This window comes from Carcharodon carcharias, chromosome 12, assembly GCF_017639515.1.
Source record: "Carcharodon carcharias isolate sCarCar2 chromosome 12, sCarCar2.pri, whole genome shotgun sequence".
Taxonomy (NCBI): Eukaryota; Metazoa; Chordata; class Chondrichthyes; order Lamniformes; family Lamnidae; genus Carcharodon; species Carcharodon carcharias.
Genome location: NC_054478.1, coordinates 50,225,094 through 50,243,176, shown reverse-complemented (window position 1 = coordinate 50,243,176; position 18,083 = coordinate 50,225,094). Strand labels below are relative to the sequence as shown.

At 45.0% G+C, this 18,083-nt stretch overlaps 1 protein-coding gene across 5 annotated transcripts in view; it reads right to left on the bottom strand.

Annotated features, from left to right (window-relative positions):
• Positions 1–18,083, bottom strand: part of LOC121284922 (nck-associated protein 5-like) — a 716,253-nt gene that overhangs the window by 493,616 nt on the left and 204,554 nt on the right. Inside the window, exon 1 of one of the 5 annotated variants that reach the window (XM_041200838.1) lies at positions 14,589–14,674. The exons of the other annotated variants lie outside the window; for them this stretch is intronic. The gene's annotated coding sequence lies outside the window, so the exon portion shown is untranslated. Of the gene's footprint in view, positions 1–14,588; positions 14,675–18,083 lie in introns of those variants that run through there. 5 annotated transcript variants of the gene reach the window in all.

Genomic DNA, 18,083 nt, shown 5'->3' with positions numbered 1-18,083 from the left:
GTGACGAGCAATCACTTTGTGAAACGCTGTAACCAAGTACAAATTCTACTCCAGGCAGTAATCAATAAAAATAGTCATTATTGCTTTTCATGATTCCACAATGTCTGTCACAGTTTGTTTTCTTCATAAAGAAGCAGTATTAATTCAACTCTGCACTGTGTAACTATGAGTTTCAATTTTCATCCAGTGCCTTATCTGTTCAGTCTATTTATGAGTGGTCAGTAAAGCACAAAGAGTATAAATTACAGATTAAACTATTGAGAAACACATGACTACACATGCAACCAGTCATGCATTGTATGGTTAAAAAAAACAGCATTTGAAAACCGCATTAAACATCCAGAAAAGTAAACTACAATACAATTGGCAGTGATCATTTCTTTTGAGATTGAGGGGTTAATAAAGTTTATGGAAAATATTTATTTTACTGGTCAACAATAGTAAACACTGTAGAATTTATGTTAATACATTTGACTATTCAAATAACAGCATATCAGTACCAAATTTCAAAACATAATGGGTTACCATTATTAACTATTCCTCTTGTAATTTCATTTTTATCAAAAATTTATATGCTGCAAACGTTGATATGTTGCATGCTGAAATTAAATCCATAAATTGAGATTATATAGTGGCCTAGAAACTGATTTAGGTAATTTTATGGATGCCAATTAAAGGTCACAGAACAATTCCTGTGCCAGGAAAGGGGGGCCTAAAGGGTGGGGAAAAAAATGGTCCTCGGGTAGTTTCTAAATAATTGTAAAGATCCGCTTGGGGCTGTGATGTCTCTGCAGGTCGCTCAACTGCAGAAGAAAATTTCAGATTGCCTGTGTTGCTGCTAGAGGCCCTAGCGTAAGAGCTGGAGGAGGGAGGGAAAAGGAGAATGGAAGAGCGACGCTCATGGGCCGGTAGAAACCCTCAGGCAAACTGTGCAGTTGACTATTTCTCCTTCTTCTAACTCCATGGAAATACCTTTTTTATTTTTTTTGAAAAAACTTAATTCTCACTGACAGCTGCCACTTGGGCCCAATCAAGCTGCTGAAGAATCTTTAGTGGGGCAGGCCCTACAACTACCCCACTGATCTATGTCTAATTTTGACAAGGGGGCCTAAAACAGGTATGAGCCTCTCACTTACATATGCTGTTTTATGCAATCACCAGAAAAGCCTTAAAAATGTCCTGGCCCAATTCTGGTCAATGATTTCTCAGGTGTCCTTGGGGTACAAGGCATTAGGCCTGATTGGGCCTCAGTCCAATTTTTACTCTATCACGTCTGTTGCAGAACATTAACTTTGTTACTTAGGAGAGCTAAATGTTGTAGGGTTAAAAGAAATCATGACGCATGACATTACCCTTGCTCTTATTTTAAACCCAAATAGAAAGGGTTAAATATTCCAGTAATTTTCCCCATTAGAGTTGGCTGTGTGCTATTGATTTACCGTTTGAATTTTCCTTATTTTTCCTCACTCAGTCCAACTTCAGCAATCCTATTTCTTTTACTCAGACCAGTTTGTTGTGCCCACCCTTCCCCCACTCCCTCATCCCAGTGCTCCAAAAACCCACCTAAATTGAGTGAAATGGTTTTCCATAAAAGCTGAAATGATCTAATTTGGCAGTAATTCCCTATAACATTGTGACCTTAAAACCTGTTCACTGGGGGAGAGGTAGACCTGCTACATAACATGAGTAAAGAAATCACCAAAAGATAAACGTATACAGGCAACTCTATGTCAATTACACTGATGGATAACTGAAAGATTTCACCAGTCACCTGAGTAGTTTTGTGTTAGTTTATGCTTCTTCCCAAACAAAACAAAATAATTGTGAGACAGTGCGATGACGTCGGGACACATGACCGACATCAACGTGCGTCATTTTACGCGCTGGTATGTAGGGCCCGCTCCCACATGCCGACTGAAAAATTCAGGCCCTGGGTAATGATTCAAGTAATTAAGTTGGAACTGCCCAAAGTCTCCAACGCTAATTCAGAATTGGAGACATTAGAGGATCCTGGGGAGAAGGGGCATTGCCCATCAATAGTTCAATGTTCCTGGAAAGTTCTCATGGAGTTGTATTATGACTTCTGAAGTCTCAAAGCACATTTCCACACGTATGCACCCGACGATATTTAAATGGACTATTAAGGCCATGAAGGAAGTAATTAAGGTCATTATTGATGGTGGCCATACAACCTTAAGGTTGGCGGGCAGGCAAAAAGGTCAAGCGGCCTTCATGTTTTTTAGGAAACCTCATCCATGAGCCAGATGAGGTTTCCTAAAGCTTTTATTAATTAAATTAAAAAAAACTTTCTGACGTATAGGCCAGAATCTTCTGTTCAGCATGTGGGGGTGGGCCCCGCACACCGACACGTAAAATGACGCGCAGTGGAGTCGGCTGCGCGCCCGCCGACCTGTCAAAGGCCTGTTAAGGCCGTTAATAATCTAATTGAACTAATTGTCAGGGCTGCCTGTCCAACCTTAAGGCTGGTGGGCAGACAAAGAGCCCAGGCGGCCTTTGTATTTTTTATGGAATCTCATCCACGGGCAGGATGAGGTTTCATGAAGGATTTATTAATTCAATAAAATATTTCAAGTCCCAGCTCATGTAATGATGGCACATGAGGGGACACGTCTGAATAATTTTATTTATTCTTTTTTTCAATTTTTGATAATGAAATTAATCTCCCTGAGGCAGCTCTGTGCCTCAGGGGGATTTTTGTATTCTTTGGAGTGCATGCGCGAAAGACCGCAGGCCCCAACTCTCCCTCCTCCTCCTGCCCACACAGGTAGCGCCGAATGCTTCCAGGTGCGCGTCATGCTGGGCGGGCCTTAATTGGCCCGCCCACCTAAAATGGCGGCATGCAGCCGATCGCGGGCGGCGATCAGCTCCCAAAGGGGAGAAAATTCTCCCCATAGAAACACGTCCCATCTCATGTGACACAGTCACATGAGGGGACATGTTTAAATAAATTTTCGATCCACTTATTTATTTATTTGAAAAGCGCTTCAATCTCCCTGAGGCAGCTCCGACTGAAAAATTCAGGCCCAGGAAATGTTAGACAGAAAAATCCTGGTCTAACTCCTCAGTAACCATAAAACTGCTGCTCACAGACCGCGCCGCACCCCGCCGCCCCCCCCCCCCCCCCCCCCCCCCCCCACCTAACCTCCCCCAACCTGACCTGACTAGCCCACATTACCCAATACCCGACCTGACCTGACTAGCCCCAACCACCATGAGCTTGACTCCCTGCTGAATCCCCCTGACAGCCCCCCTGCAACCTGACCTGACAAATCCCCACCACCAGGCTTCCCACCAAACCCCCAACTCCATCCTGACCCAACCTGAGCTGACCTCAGTAGCCTACCCAGCTACCACCCTACCCAGCTACCACCCTTCCCAACTGCCAACCTATGCCCTTACCCACTTATCTCACCCACCCTACCCACTTACACATCTATACATTGTACAAGTGATTGTGTGACTTATTCACTAACACAATCAAAAATTTTGGGACATTTAAACTCTTACTTACCAGAATACCCCAGCTAATACCATAAAAAGGAGCATGGCTGCTGTGAAGACTCACTTGGCTTCTCTCTCTGAAGTTTCCTGCTCTGAGTGAGTTTTGCAGGATCCTCCTTTGGAAGATTAATCTGAAAAATTGGAGGAAGTTAAGTGGGTGGTTTTCTGTCTGATTATGGTCAGAAACAGTGGTTCCAACACTGATCAGACGATTTGGGCCATTGTCTAGCGCCAAACACAGTCACTGGGCTACATTTTAATGCAGGCTGCTCACCCCCCCCACCAGCCCCCCTTCAGAAGGAAAGTCAGCTGGAAGCTGACACAACCAAAACAAACCCACACTGATGGTTGGGTGGGGCAGGGGGTAAAATTGTTTTTTTTAATTCATTCACGGGCTGTGGACCAGCATTTATTGCCTAAACCTAATTGCCCTTGAGAAAGTGATGGAGAGCTGCCTTCTTGAACCACTGCAGTCTGTGTGGTGTAGGTACACCCACAGTGCTGTTAGGAAGAGAGTTCCAGGATTTTGATCCAGTAACAGTGAAGGAACGGCGATATATTTCCAAATCAGGATGGTGAGTAGCTTAGAGGGGAACTTCCAGGTGGTGGTGTCCCCATCTATCTGCTGCCCTTGCCCTTCTAGATGATGGTTATCATGGGTTTGGAAGGTGCTGTCTAAGGAGCCTTGGTGAACTCCTGCAGTGCATCTTGTAGATGGTACACACTGCTACTACTGTGCATTGATGGTGGGGGGAGTGAATGTTTGTGGATGTGGTGCCAATCATGTGGGCGGCTTTGTCCTGGATGGTGTCCAGCTTCTTGAGTGCTGTGGGAGCTGCACTCATCCAAGCAAGTGGGGAGTATTCTACCACACTCCTGACTTGTGCCTTGTAGAGGGTGGACAGGGTTTGGGGAGTCAGCAGAGAGTTACTCATCACAATATTCCTAGTCTCTGACCTGCTCTTGTAGCCACAGTATTTATATGGCTAGTCCAGTTCAGTTTCTGGTCAATGGTAACCCCCAGGATGTTGATAGTGGGGGATTCAGTGATGGTAATGCCATTGAACATCAAGGGGCGATGGTTGGATTCTCTCTTGTTGGAGGTAGCATTGCCTGACACTTGTGTGGCATGAATGTTACTTGCCACTTCTCAGCCCAAGCCTGGATATTGTCCAGGTCTTGCTACATTTGGACATTGGCTGCTTCAGTATCTGAGGAGTCATGAATGGTGCTGAATCATCAATGAATATCCCCAATTCTGACCTTATGATGGAAGGAAAGTCATTGATGAAGCAGCTGAAGGTGGTTGGGCTGAGGACACTACCCTGAGGAACTCCTGCAGTGATGTCCTGGAGCTGAGATGACTGACCTCCACCAACCATAACCATCTTCCTTTGTGCTAGGTATGATTCCAACCAGTGGAAAGTTTTCCCCTTGATTCCCACTGGCTCCAGATTTGCTAGGGTTCCTCGATGTCACACTCAGTCAAATGCGACCTTGATGTCAAGGGCAGTCACGCTCACCTCACCATGTTAGTTCAGCTCTTTGGTCCATGTTTGAACCAAGGTTATACTCAGGTCAGGAGCTGAGTGGCCCTGGTGGAACACAAACTGGGTGTCAGTGAGCAGGTCATTGCTAAACAAGTGCGATCTGATAGCACTGTTGATGACCTCTTCCATTATTTTACTGATGACGGAGAGTAGATTGATGGGGCGGTAATTAGATTTGTCCTGCTTTTTGTGTACAGGACATACCTGGGCAATTTTCCATGTAGCCAGTGATGTAGCTGTACAGGAACAGCTTGGCTAGGGACGTGACAAGTTCTGGTGCACAAGTCTTTGGAACTATTGCCGGAATATTGTCAGGCCCCATAGCCTTTGCAGTACCCAGTGCCTTCAGCTGTTTCTTGGTATCACGTAGAGTGAATCGAATTGGCTGAAGATTGGCATCTGTGATGCTGGGGACCTCCGGAGGAGACCGAGATGGATCATCCACTTAGCATTTCTGGCTGAAGATTGTAGAAAATGCTTCAGCCTTATCTTTTGCACTGATGTGCTGGGCTCCCCCATCATTGAGGATGGGGATATTTGTGGATCCTCCTCCTCCAGTGAAATGTTTAATTGTCCATCACCACTTATGACTGGATGCGGCAGGACTGCAGAGCTTAGATCTGATTTGTTGGTTGTGGGATCACTTAGCTCTGTCAATCACTTGCTGCTTATGCTGTCTGGCATGCAAGTAATCCCATGTTATAGCTTCACCAGGTTGACACATCATTTTTAGGTATGCCTGGTGCTGCTCCTGGCGTGCCCTCCTACACTCTTCATTGAACCAAGGTTGATCCCCTGGATTGATGGTGATGGTAGAGAGAGGGATATGCCAGGCCATGAGGTTACAGATTGTGTTTGAGTACAATTCTGCTGTGCTGATAGCCCACAACGGCTCATGGTCTTGAGTTGCTCGATCTGTTCGAAATCTATCTCATTTAGCACGGTGGTTGTGCCACACAACATGATGGAGGATCTCCTCAATATGAAGATGGGACTTCATCTCCATAACGACTGTGCGGTTGTCACTCCTACCGATACCGTAATGGACAGATGCATCAGTGGCAAAAGCAGGTTGGTGAGAATGAGGCCAAGTATGTTTTTCCCTCTTGTTGGTTCCCACACCACCTGCCACAGGCCCAGTCTAGCAACTATGTCATTTAGGACTTGGCCAGCAGAAAGTCAGGTACAGGAGGCTTCACAGCTTCCTGTCAAACCTCTGCTTTACAAGACCTTAACTTCAACCAAAGTATCAATTCATCTAAGAAGCTGCGGGGCTGTTACGAAAGAGGCTGAGACAATCATGAACTGTAACTGAATTGTTTATCCCTCATCTGTATCTAATCTTTGGCCCGAATTTTTCCCTCGTCAGGTGCGCGCGATCACTGGGCCCGGGAGCAGCCAGGAAATAGGACCCCGACCACGATAGGCCCCCAACTGTGAATTCACACTGGCTGGCCAATTAACGGGCAGCCAGCATGAAACGCATGCAGAAAAGCTCAGCGCTGCCAAAGTGGGAGCCGGAAGAGGATGGGCAACGATGTCACTGCAGGCACGGTGGAGCGCTTTGAGAGAGCACCCTGAAGGCAGACAGCTGCCTCAGGGAGCTGCAGACCTGCAAATAATACAATAAAGCACAAAAAAGCTGCAAAAATCATCCATGCAGCACAATCAAGCACCTGAAAGCATAGCTCATAAAAATGCTGTCCCCAGATAGTTTTTTAAATTTTATTTCCTAACGGAGATTTCACCCCACCCTTGGATGAGGTTTCATCAAAAACGTAAAGGCCGCCTGGCCAATTCGCCCGTCCACCAACCATAAGATTGGATAGGCCATGAAAAATTGCTGACAGTTGTGCCGTTAATGGGCTTAATTGCCTGGTTAATTGTTGGCAAGCGCGTTTCCAACTTTTGCACGTGCCCGCCGAGTGAACTGTTGCGTGAGTGCATGATGACATCAAGGCACTTGCCCGACGTCATCTCGCAGGATTTTACACCTGTTCGGATTGGACGCCCGCCTATGGGATGTAAAATTCTGCTCTTTGTGTGGGCGATGGTGTGGGTGAGTTTAGTGAGTGAATGTCACGTTTTAAACACCTGGGGCAAGTGTGTGATAATGAATAACCTTCCTTATTTTAAAATGCACAAAATGCTTGCTGCTGAAATGATTTAAATTAGGACAATCGCTCTAAGGGTAAGAAAACAGATACCCCTAATGTACAAAACACACCGATCACTAATAAAATACATAAAGTCTGTTGCTGACAAATACACTAACCTTACCTCTAAAAAGTCAAACAGCTGTGGTACCAGTATTATTCTAATAATATAAATTATTGTAAATTACCTTTCAATGGAGCCTGAGGCATAATTAGGGTAAATTTGTTCCTTAATAATTTAAGATAGAAATTTGCTCTGTCATCTACACAATGGACTGTAAATCCTGGCTACAATTTGAATAAATTGTCACCTGCATCATAAAAGGAGCATACAACATGGATACACTGTGATGTTATGAGGGATGATGGTTATAAGGAAGGATGTGTGAATGTATGGTCTTTTTTCCCATTAGGAATGAGAAGGTTGAGCAGATGGAAATATTCAAATTTGTGTTGGGTAAATATGGATAGACTGCTTCCACTGAAGGTAAGATGAGGTAAAAATAGAGAACAAATTTAAGGATGCTTCACCACTGTATATCATTATGTATTCTTTCAGGGGACTTGTGTCGCTGGCCAGCATTTATTGCCTTTGAGAGGGTGGTGGTGAACCGCCTTCTTGAACTGCTGCAGTCCATCGGGCGCAGGTACACCCAGGGTGTTGTTAAGAAATGAGTTCCAGAATTCTGACCCAGTGACAGTGAAGAAACGGTGATATAGTTCCAAGTCAGGGTGGTGTGTGGCTTGGAGGGGTACTTGCAGGTGGTGGTGTTCCCATGTATCTGCTGCCCCGGTACTTCTAGTTGGCAGAGCTCATGGGTTTAGAAGATGTTGTTGAAGGAGCCTTGGTGCAGACCGTTCAACTCCCCCACCCCTCCCATCACCAGAAGAAAAGTCAGCTGGCAGCCAACGCACCTGAAAAAAGCCCACCTTGCTGCCATTACATGCTGTCAACAGGCTAAACAAGGAGAGAGGGAAACTGCTGCCCCTCAGTGGGAGGAAATATGCCCTCAAGTGCTGCAGGCCGATCTGATAGCGGTTCTAACAGTGCAAGAACTCAGTAATGAGTGCACCAGGACTGCAAGCAGTTCCATAAAGAAGAGGAAGTAGATGCCGGAGCCAGGTCAGTCAGGCATTTTGGGCTGGGAGGGATAGGGCAGCTTAGGAAGGGAGTGAGGGTGATGGTTTGTTGGCAGATGGGAAGGAACAAAGGTTACATCTTGCAGTGGTGTCCCTGATGCACACCGGGCACCTCCCAAATGATGTGTTCCCTGGTTCCTTCCCACCTTTATTGAACTTGGGCTCAAAAAACAGACCGCCTACTCCTGCCTGCTTGCACAAGCCAATCAGATTATGACATGGGCAGCCTAATATCCTGGTCAATCAGCTGGGTAACAACTCAATTGACCATTAATTATTTGTTTAAAGACAGCAGGCAGGCTGTCAATTTTGGCGCCCAAAAACCTACCGTGTTATGCGGGACGGTTCAGGGATGGGCAGGAAGCTGGTGGACCCTCCACAGAAAACTTGCCCAAAAGGGGCACCAAATCCAGCCTATTAACTCTTTCTCTCTCTCCACAGTTGGTGCCAGACCAGCTGAATTTTTCCAGCACTTTCTGTTTTTATTCCTTTATTTCTTGTACTGGGTAGTGTTTTGAATGTGTGTAACAGGGCAAAACCAAACTGACATCATACTTGAACACATCATTGGTATATCCCTCCTTGCAGATTTGCTAGCAACAATCGGGAGGAATTTCTAATATGTCACCATCGCATCTTCAAGGAGCATTTCTTTCACTATATTTAACGTCCCGCATAACACGGTAACCTTTGTTCCAACTGCCAACAAACCATCACCCTAACTCCACTAGATTTCTTTTTGCTAGCAATAACTCTGATCAGTCCATTAAAAAGATGTTTATGGAAGGTAAAGATATGAAGCTGAATTTGTCGGGGCGGGAAGAGGGGGCGGGATGGGGGTGGTGGAGATCCTGGTGTTGGGCGGGGTGTCAATTTCAGGACACCTTTCCCGGCACCAGCAATAATCACCTGGGCAGTGGGGACGGCAGGACTAGAATCCTGCTCGCCTCCCAATTGAGACCAATTGAAGCAACTTAAAAGATCATTAAGAGCTTGTCAAGGTTAGAGATTTACATTTTTAAAGGAATGGACAGGTTACCTGCACCTTTAGAAATGATCATCCAAAGGGAATCAGGTCCACTGGGTCCAAGTGGATTGCAAACCTGTCCCCATTCTTAGTAAGGGCCTCCCCACACAAAAATCTGAAATGTAATCAGTTTCCCACTAGAGACAAGTCTCTGATCCAAAAACAGTCCCATTCCTGTTTCTAACCTCTGTGCAAACATTCAACCCATGTTGTTATATAAAGACTTGGAAATAAAGTGTATAAACAATCTTCCCAAGCTCCTACATATAATTAAATAGATCCTAGAGCAGAAAAACAAGTCATTTCATCTAACTGATCTATATTCGTATCCATGTTCCACATGAGCCTCTTCCAACCTCTCTTCAGCGAACACTATCAGCATACCCTTGCATTATGTTCTCACTTGTGCTTACATCTAGCTTCCCCTTAAATAAATACATCTATAATATTCACACCTACTACTCTTTGTGGTATTGTGTTCCGCATTCTTGCCACCCTTTCAGTGGAGGTTTTGGCTGAATTCCCTGGTGGAATTATTGGTGACTATGTTATATTTATCTTGCACTCTGTATGGCACACTGGATGGTAAATACGGAGCTGCTCAAATCCCAGAGGAAAACTTGAAACAGCTACCACAACTGTTTAGCAATTTGTATTTTTATTTGGGGCGAGTGCATGGCAGGCCCCAGGTCCAATGGGGACCCGGCAAGTCTTTTAAATTGGCTGAGGCAGCACCCTGAAGGCTTCAAGAGGGGGCACAGGGAGCTGTCCAAATATATGCTACAGTTATGGCATCAGCACCCACTTGAGACACCAGGCGGGAGGGCAATGCAGGTAGGCACTATGCCTCCGCTTCTCAGGCGAGTACCTATGCACTCTCGTAAAGGCAACTACTGCCAGGTGGGACATCTTGATGCCGTGGGATGGCAAGGGGAGGCCACCCCACCAAACAAAGAAGGCCTGGGTGGAGATGGCAGCCCAGGTCAGCAGGCATGACATGGTGCACCACACCTGAATTCAGTGCTGAAAAATGATCTACTCCGCTCGGCAAGGGTGAGTACCGATTTGGGATGGTACTGTGTGCAGAAGACTTGAAGGGTAGCTGTTCTTTGTGGCGCTCAGTGGTGCATGATTCAGAGTAATAGAAGGCTCATATACCTGTGCCTGCTAGGGCTGGGAGATCAGACCGGTACCCCTGGGTGCATATAAGGTTCAGGTGTGCAAATATGATGGGCACTTCAACGAGCCAGCTTCTCAGGGGAGGGTGGGGCAGGGGTGGATGCGTGATCCTGGTATGGTGTTGCAGGTATAAGGGGTGGACTAATGAATGGACCTTTGTCTGTACAGGAGAGAGAAGCCATAATGCTGCTGAGCGCACAAAAATGGATGGTGGGGTGGCCAACCTGTTCATCATAGCAAATGTGAGATGGACACCCTGGAGCTCAAGTGCCAGCACACACCAAGGTCATCAAGGTCATGAAGAGGCAGGCATCTCAGAGGAAGATAAGAGTCCTGCGGGACAGGCAGAGACTGCAAACAATGTAGGTTCCTCTCATCTCAAAAGATAACTTCTAAGCAAGAGTCCCCAGTGATCCAGCAATGATGGTGGCATCATGATGCTGTTGTTTATAATCTGACCAGGCCACCAAGCATGCACATTCAATAGGTGATGATTGATACCATTGACATTTTGTTTTCCTCCCTCAGATGCACTATCCTCCAGAGGCACCCAGGACCACGAGGGACCTCAATTGACACCGGAGGAGCAGCCATGCCCAGATCCACCAGCATCACACCCTCTCTCACTACCAGGCACCAGCTCAGGTATAAGGACTTCAGTGGGCTATAGATTGTTGGTTCAGATGGTTGTGCACTGTGGGGAGGGCATGGCACACTCACATGAGGCACTGGCGAAGGCAGAGAGTGCCCAGGGTGCCAGTTGTCAGAGAACTGCTGGAGACCAGGATGTAGCTGAGTCCATTCCCCTAGAATCGTCCATCAAGCGACAGATACTAGATGTCCAGCGGGATGCATGGGAAGATCTGGCAGAGATCCCCCAGGGTCTGTGTACCATGATCTATGTCATGGAGGAGTCCATGAGGAGCTTGAGCACTGCATTGATCCTGAGCACCAAGCACACAACCTCTTCCATTGAGAGAGTGGCGACTCTCATGGAGGTGCAGCTCCAGGAACAGAATAAGGGGTTCCTAGGGTCGTGTTTGGACCTGCACACCCACATCTCAGGAGGTGACTGCCAGTGTGAGAGATGGAAGAGGCACCTAGTCTCTCTGCTAGGTGCCTGTCCATCAATAGTGAGTAGGGAGGTCCAGATATGCCTCACACTGGCGGGTGAGCTGCCTGTTGTCTCTGTGGGCCCCCCTCACAGAGCTCCACATGAAGGTGGCAATTCCTCTGTCCCTCTGCCAGTGACATCTTTTGTGGCCGCGATAACTGAGGAGTGCCCAGCAATGTCGCTGGTCGCAACCCCCCAGGCGGAGCCTGCTCAGGCCCCGTTGACCAGAGGACAACTGCCAAGGTCAACAGGGCCAACAAGACAGCAGAGTCAACTCTGCCTCCAATGCCGCTGCCAGCGAGGGGGATTGGTGTAGGAAGAGGGGTGGGCACCAAGCATAAGTTTAAGGCACTGTGAGCACAGGATGGGGTTATCACAGGTGACATTCTTTCATTCCATCAGTGTTATGTGTTGTTTTTGTGTGAAAGTAGCAACCAGATGATTTATGGTGCTTGTTTGCAATTTTGGTAAAGATATAAATCCTGATTTTATTTCAATGCCCTGAGTGTCTTTCATGTTTTCCATAGGTGCAGGCCTCAACAGTGCCTTATGATAGACGGCACGGGCAGCAAATTTATTATGGAGGTTGTGAGGTGATATTGGGTCATGGGATTGCCTCCTGTGTGATGGAGGCGCGCCCTTGCAATGAGATCAAAGCCAAGCCTTGCAGCCTAGCTGAAGGCGTGTCAAATCAAGGCCTCCCTGGTATTCTTGCCTCCCTGCAGGTTCCTTAAATCTGCCTCTACATCCTCACTCTGTGCCTGCCCAGCCTCCTCATCAGATCCATCAGTAAAGTCTTCCTCTGAGGCTGATGGAGCTGCCTCGTTATCCACATCCTCCAGTGGCTCCCCCCTTGCCAATGGCAGATTGTGCAGAGTGCAACAGACCACGGCGATAAGTGATGCGTGCTCTGGAGAATATTGCAGTGCACCCCCCTGATCAGTCCAGGCAATGGAAACTCATCTTCCGAAGGCCAATGGTCCTCTCAACCACTGCCCTTGTGGAGGCATAACTCCAATTGTACCTCTCTTCTGCCTCTGTCCTAGGGTGCTGGAGTGGTGTCGTGAGCTACATTTCAAGGGATATCCTTTGTCACCCAGCAGCCAACCGTCCAGCCTTGGCACCTGGGAGTGTCGCAGGATGTATGCATCATGGGAGCTGCCAGGGTACTTTGCACAGACTTGCAGAATCTGGGTCTTGTGCTCGCAAACTATCTGCACGGTCATGGAGTGGCAACTCTTTCTATTCACAAAGGCACCTGGCTGACCCACTGGCTCCTTGATGGCCACACGAGTGTAGTCTATGCCACCTGGATGCGGGGGAACCCAGCAATAGCTGCAAAGCCTCTGGCTTGTTGAGTCTGGCTGGCTTGATCTGCCGGTAATTAATGAATGTGAGGACCCGACTGAACAGAGCGTCAGTGACAAGCCTGACACAACTGTGAGCAGTGGATTGGGACACTTCACACAGATCTCCCACTAACCACTGGAAAGATCTGGATGCAAAATCATTGAGGACTACTGTGACATTCAGAGCCTACGCTTCTCCTCCCGCAGAGCCACAAGCCTACGCTTCTCCCTGCGACACTGTCTGCGGACACCTGGCCTCCTCTCCCTTCTGCCTCTCTCTTCCTCCTCAGAGGAGCTCCCCCCAGCCAAGTACATAATCCCCATCTGCTGAGATGTGGATGGCACTGTGCCGTGCACTGAAGGTTGCACTGGGCAGACGTGCTCCAAGAGAGTTGACAAAACAAAAGTGTCCTCAAAACAAAGCTAACAAAGCAAAAAACTTCAGAAGAAATCACAGGAAAAGGTATGAAATCTCAGCAATAAAGCAGCAGCAAGATCTCACCTGAACTCCTCAAATTTCACACAGCCAATGCTCCACTTCCCTTTTATCCCATTCTTGGGTGAGAAAAGTGAAAAATCGAGTTGGCCGCCCGTGTTGCCCGTGTGATGAGTGCAAATCGCATGAGCAACATAAAATTTCCTTTGATTGCACTTTTAATTGCCTTAAGTGGCTGATTAATTATCAGCAGGCGCGCTTCCAAATCCTGTGCGTGCCCACCAACTGTAATATCATGCGAGTGTGTGCGTCCGACATCTTCTGGCGAGATTTTACGCACTTACAGATCAGGCACATGCCCCGGTGATTACCGCATAAAGTTCTGGCCAAGGTTCTATACAAGTTGACCTTAACTTATGCTTTTTATCACTTTTGAAATGCACTACAGTGCTTGATTTGATTTACTTTTAAATTATCCTCTCAACCTGTGGCGCTACTTTTAGTGATTTGTGCATCCTTATCCTTCGGTCCCTTTGTTCCTCTACCATTTATACTCTTATTATCCAAGCAGTGTGTGGCCTCCATATTCTTCCAACCAAATGCACCATCTTACATTTACCTTTATTGAAATTCATTTGCCAAATTCACAGCCATTCTAGGGATTTATTAATATATTTTATTATAATATTTTCTTGTATAGTTTCCTGTCCATTTCTTTAGCACAAACTGTACATTTGTACTTTGAAATTCCTGATGGAGTTATAGCAAAGCTGTTCTTCATATTATGGTAAGCATTTTTTGATATTATATCTATAGCCCAATTGAATATTAATAATTTTAAAAGTGCCTTCATGAGCTATGATTTGAATCATAATTCCAAAATCGCATTCTGAAGAAATTCCAGTGATCAATGTATTGATTACAGGTGATCAGCTAATATCTTAATTTCAGTCTCAAGTTCCCTGGTAAATAGCAACAAGTACTTACTAAATACTAACTAATAAAGCATGCAATTTGAGGAAATCTGGTTCTAATCACACTTCTTAACTGTTGGGTCCAATGAGTTATGCTGAAGTCTGGTAATAAATTAAGCAGATAACATAGAATTGACCTACTTGTATTGTTGGGGATGTGTCAGGGATTTTTCTCTACATGCAGATGTCAAGTGATGTATACATTCTCAGCCAGAGTGAATACACAAATAATTGTTTCTCTTTTAAAGCAGCTGTTGATAAAACAGTAGTGTGAACAAAGGATTTTTGTTACCAACAGAATGCGACAGTATAGTGAAAAATGCAACACTGGTTAAATCCATATATTAGACACAGGGGAAATGTAATCCTTGATTGAAGAAAGAAAACCGTATCTATTTTGTGAAAATTTAGTTACTGGCCTGTTAATGGTTAAAGCTGTTATCCTATTTGAATGGCACAAGTATAGATCCTGCCCGAGGTAAGTTAAGCTGATGACACGCTAATTTGAAACACAATTTGATCATGTGCTAGTGACAGGTAGAATGGCATAAATCGAATCCCTGCTACACATAATAATTGCACTTTATACCTCTAATTTTCTTCCTTTAGCTATCCTCATCTTAGAATACAGTTCCATTAGTTGCAGCATCCTCTGCAGGTAGGCCATGCAGCTATTCTTCATGAGGAAGAGTCCTCGAATAAAACATCAACTAACTGACTTCTATTATTCCACAGATGCTGTCTGGCCAGTTCCAGCTTTTACTGTTTTTCTTTTCAGCTATTCTTCATGCTATTTATCTATGTGAAACATCACAGCTGAGCCCCATCCTTGTTAGATACCCACACAGCCAGAGTGCGTAACAATAATCCTGAATGCTTCCTCCTAACCCCTTCCTTTCTCTCCAGCTTTTCTGTCAAATCAAAGAAATATGAAGCAGGTGGTTTTAACTGACATTTAGGTCATTCTTAACTGAGTTTTCTCTATTATATGGAACGTTGACAACTTTGTTAATTTATTGTGCGTTTTTAAAAAAAATATGGTGTTGACTAATTGGTATGCTACATACCCAGTATTTATTATTCTTATGTCAATCATTTTGTGTATGGTCCTTTGAAAAGATTTGAATTTAAAAACCAATGACTTTTTTAAGCCTTACAGTTACATGTAACTTTACCTCAAATATTTGAGATGGATTTGACGTCTACCTCCCAAAATATATTGTTTCATACTAAATTCTGAACATGTGCTATCATGTTTCGCTAAACAATGTGAATATCTTCTGAAGTGTCTGCAGCTGACATATCATCTGCATTTTTAAATTATGGGTCCTGGTATATATCACCAGAATTTCAGTAATGTATAATGGCAGGTGTGTAAAATTTCCATGTTATGTACACTTAATCTGAGAAAATACCACATAGAATATATGGGGAAGAGTGGGAGGGGGCTTGGGGTGGCTGATGAGATGGGCAGCATGCTTGGCGTCAATTGCTTTTTTCTACTATCTGGCTTCAGAGCACCTAGAACCTGCTTCACTAATACAAAAACAAAATATTATGGATGCTGGAAATCTGAAATAAAAAGAGAAGATGCTCAGCAACTCTGGCAGCTTATATGTTGAAAGCAACAGAGTTAACATTTTGGATCAATTGTCTTTCATCAGAACTGGATTCTGTTTGCCAGTTCTCACAAAAGGTCATTGACCTGAAACGTTAACTTTGTTTTCTCGCCACAGATGCCGCTTGACCTGCTGACATTTGTAGCATTTTCTGTTTTAACTTGAGCCTTCTCCACTGTCAGTTTCTCACATTTCCCTTTCTGACCACCTCTATCAGCCATTTGCATATTTACTGTGGCTTGTATATGTCTTTTATTTCTTTGAATTCTCTCACGCTGATATCCCTTCTGCCATGTAAAGATCTCCCTTTCCACCTAGTCATTCTGTTTATTTCCCTGCATTTGTTTTTTTTCTCTCATTCCTTTTTTTCCTGTATCTCTGAATGGTGTGAATATATGTGAACAATAATGGACAGACCCTCTGGCTCAACTAACCTGTTCCACTCAATTGTGGCATCTTGTATCTCCATACCATCCAAAAACCATGTCATCTCCTGTAGAAGGTGAACAAACTGTTAATAACCAAGACCAATTTTTTTGAGGGGTGGGGTGAGAAAGTCTGGAAAATCTCCTGCTCTGCTAGAAGATTAAAACTAGTTCAGAAGATCACTCTGTAGTGCTGACCTTTTGTTTCTGTTTAGGACAGAGCACCAAAGATCCTTTGTAAAATCTTTTCTGACACTTTATCACTCCTCGTCATAGTTGTGATTATACCTGGGAAATGATCAATTTGACTATTCACTGCCAGATATTTTTACTTTATTTGTTCGCAAAATGTGAGCATCATTAGCAAGGGCAGCATTTATGTTCCATTCTTGATTGCCCTTGAGAAGGTGTTGGGAGAGCCGCTGCCTTGCACTTCTTCAGTCCATGTGATGTAGGTATACCCACAGTGCAGGGATGCAAGTCTAGGAGTTTGACCCAGTGACAGTGAAGGAATAACTTTTTGGCCCCAAATCAGGGTGTGTGTCTTGGAGGGGAACTTGCAGGCGGTGGTGTCTCTATGTGTCTGCTGCCCTTTCCTTCTGGGTGGCAAAGGTCATGGATTTGGAAGGCGCTGTCGAAGGAGGCTTGGTGAGTTGCTGCAGTGCATCTTGTAGATGGCACATATAACTGCCACTAAGCACAAGTGGTGGGGATAATAAATGTTTCAGATGGTGGATGGGGTGCCAATCAAATGGGCTGCTGTGTTCTGGATGGTGTCAAGTTTCCTAATTGTTGTTGAAGCTGCTCTCATCCAGGCAAGTGGAGAGTATTCCATCATGACTTGTGCCTTGTAGATAGTTGATAGGCTTTGGGGAATCAGGTGATGAGTCACTCACTGCAGAATTCCTCGCCTCTGACCTGCTTTTATAGGCACAGTATTCATATGGCTGGTCCAGTTCAGTTTCTAGTAAATGATAACCCCAGGACATTGACAGTGGAGGATTTAGCAATGGTAATGCCTTTGAATGTTAAGGGGAAATGGATAGATTCTCAGTAAGATAAATGCAAAATTCTGCAGATGCTGAAGATCTGGAAAGACTCAGCAGATCTGGCAGCATTTGCGGAGCGAGAAACAGAGTCAATGTTTCGGGTTCAATATGACTTCTTCAGAAGCCAGTTAGATTCTCTCTTGTTTGAGAGAGCCATTGTCTGGTACTTGTGTGGCATGAATGTTACTTGTCACTTATCAGCCTGCAGTAATTATGGTTTTATTTAGCGTGTAATGTACCTTTAAAAATAATATTTGTTAGGCAAGGTCACATGATCTGTAGTAACTGATAGGAGAGTAGCGCGGGCTACCTCAGCAGTCAGTGTAGAGCTAGAGTTGGAGTTGAAAGCACACATATAGTTGCTGCTGAGTATATTGTAAATTAACTTAATGTTTCTACCCTACAATAAACTGGCAACGAGGACAAAACAGGATTGAACAGAAGAAATCAAGTTAGAAAGAAATTGGCACTGTACCTCACCCAGTGATTGTAAGTAGCAGGCTCTGTTAGAATTGAAGAAGTTATCTCTTCTCAAAATTCCAT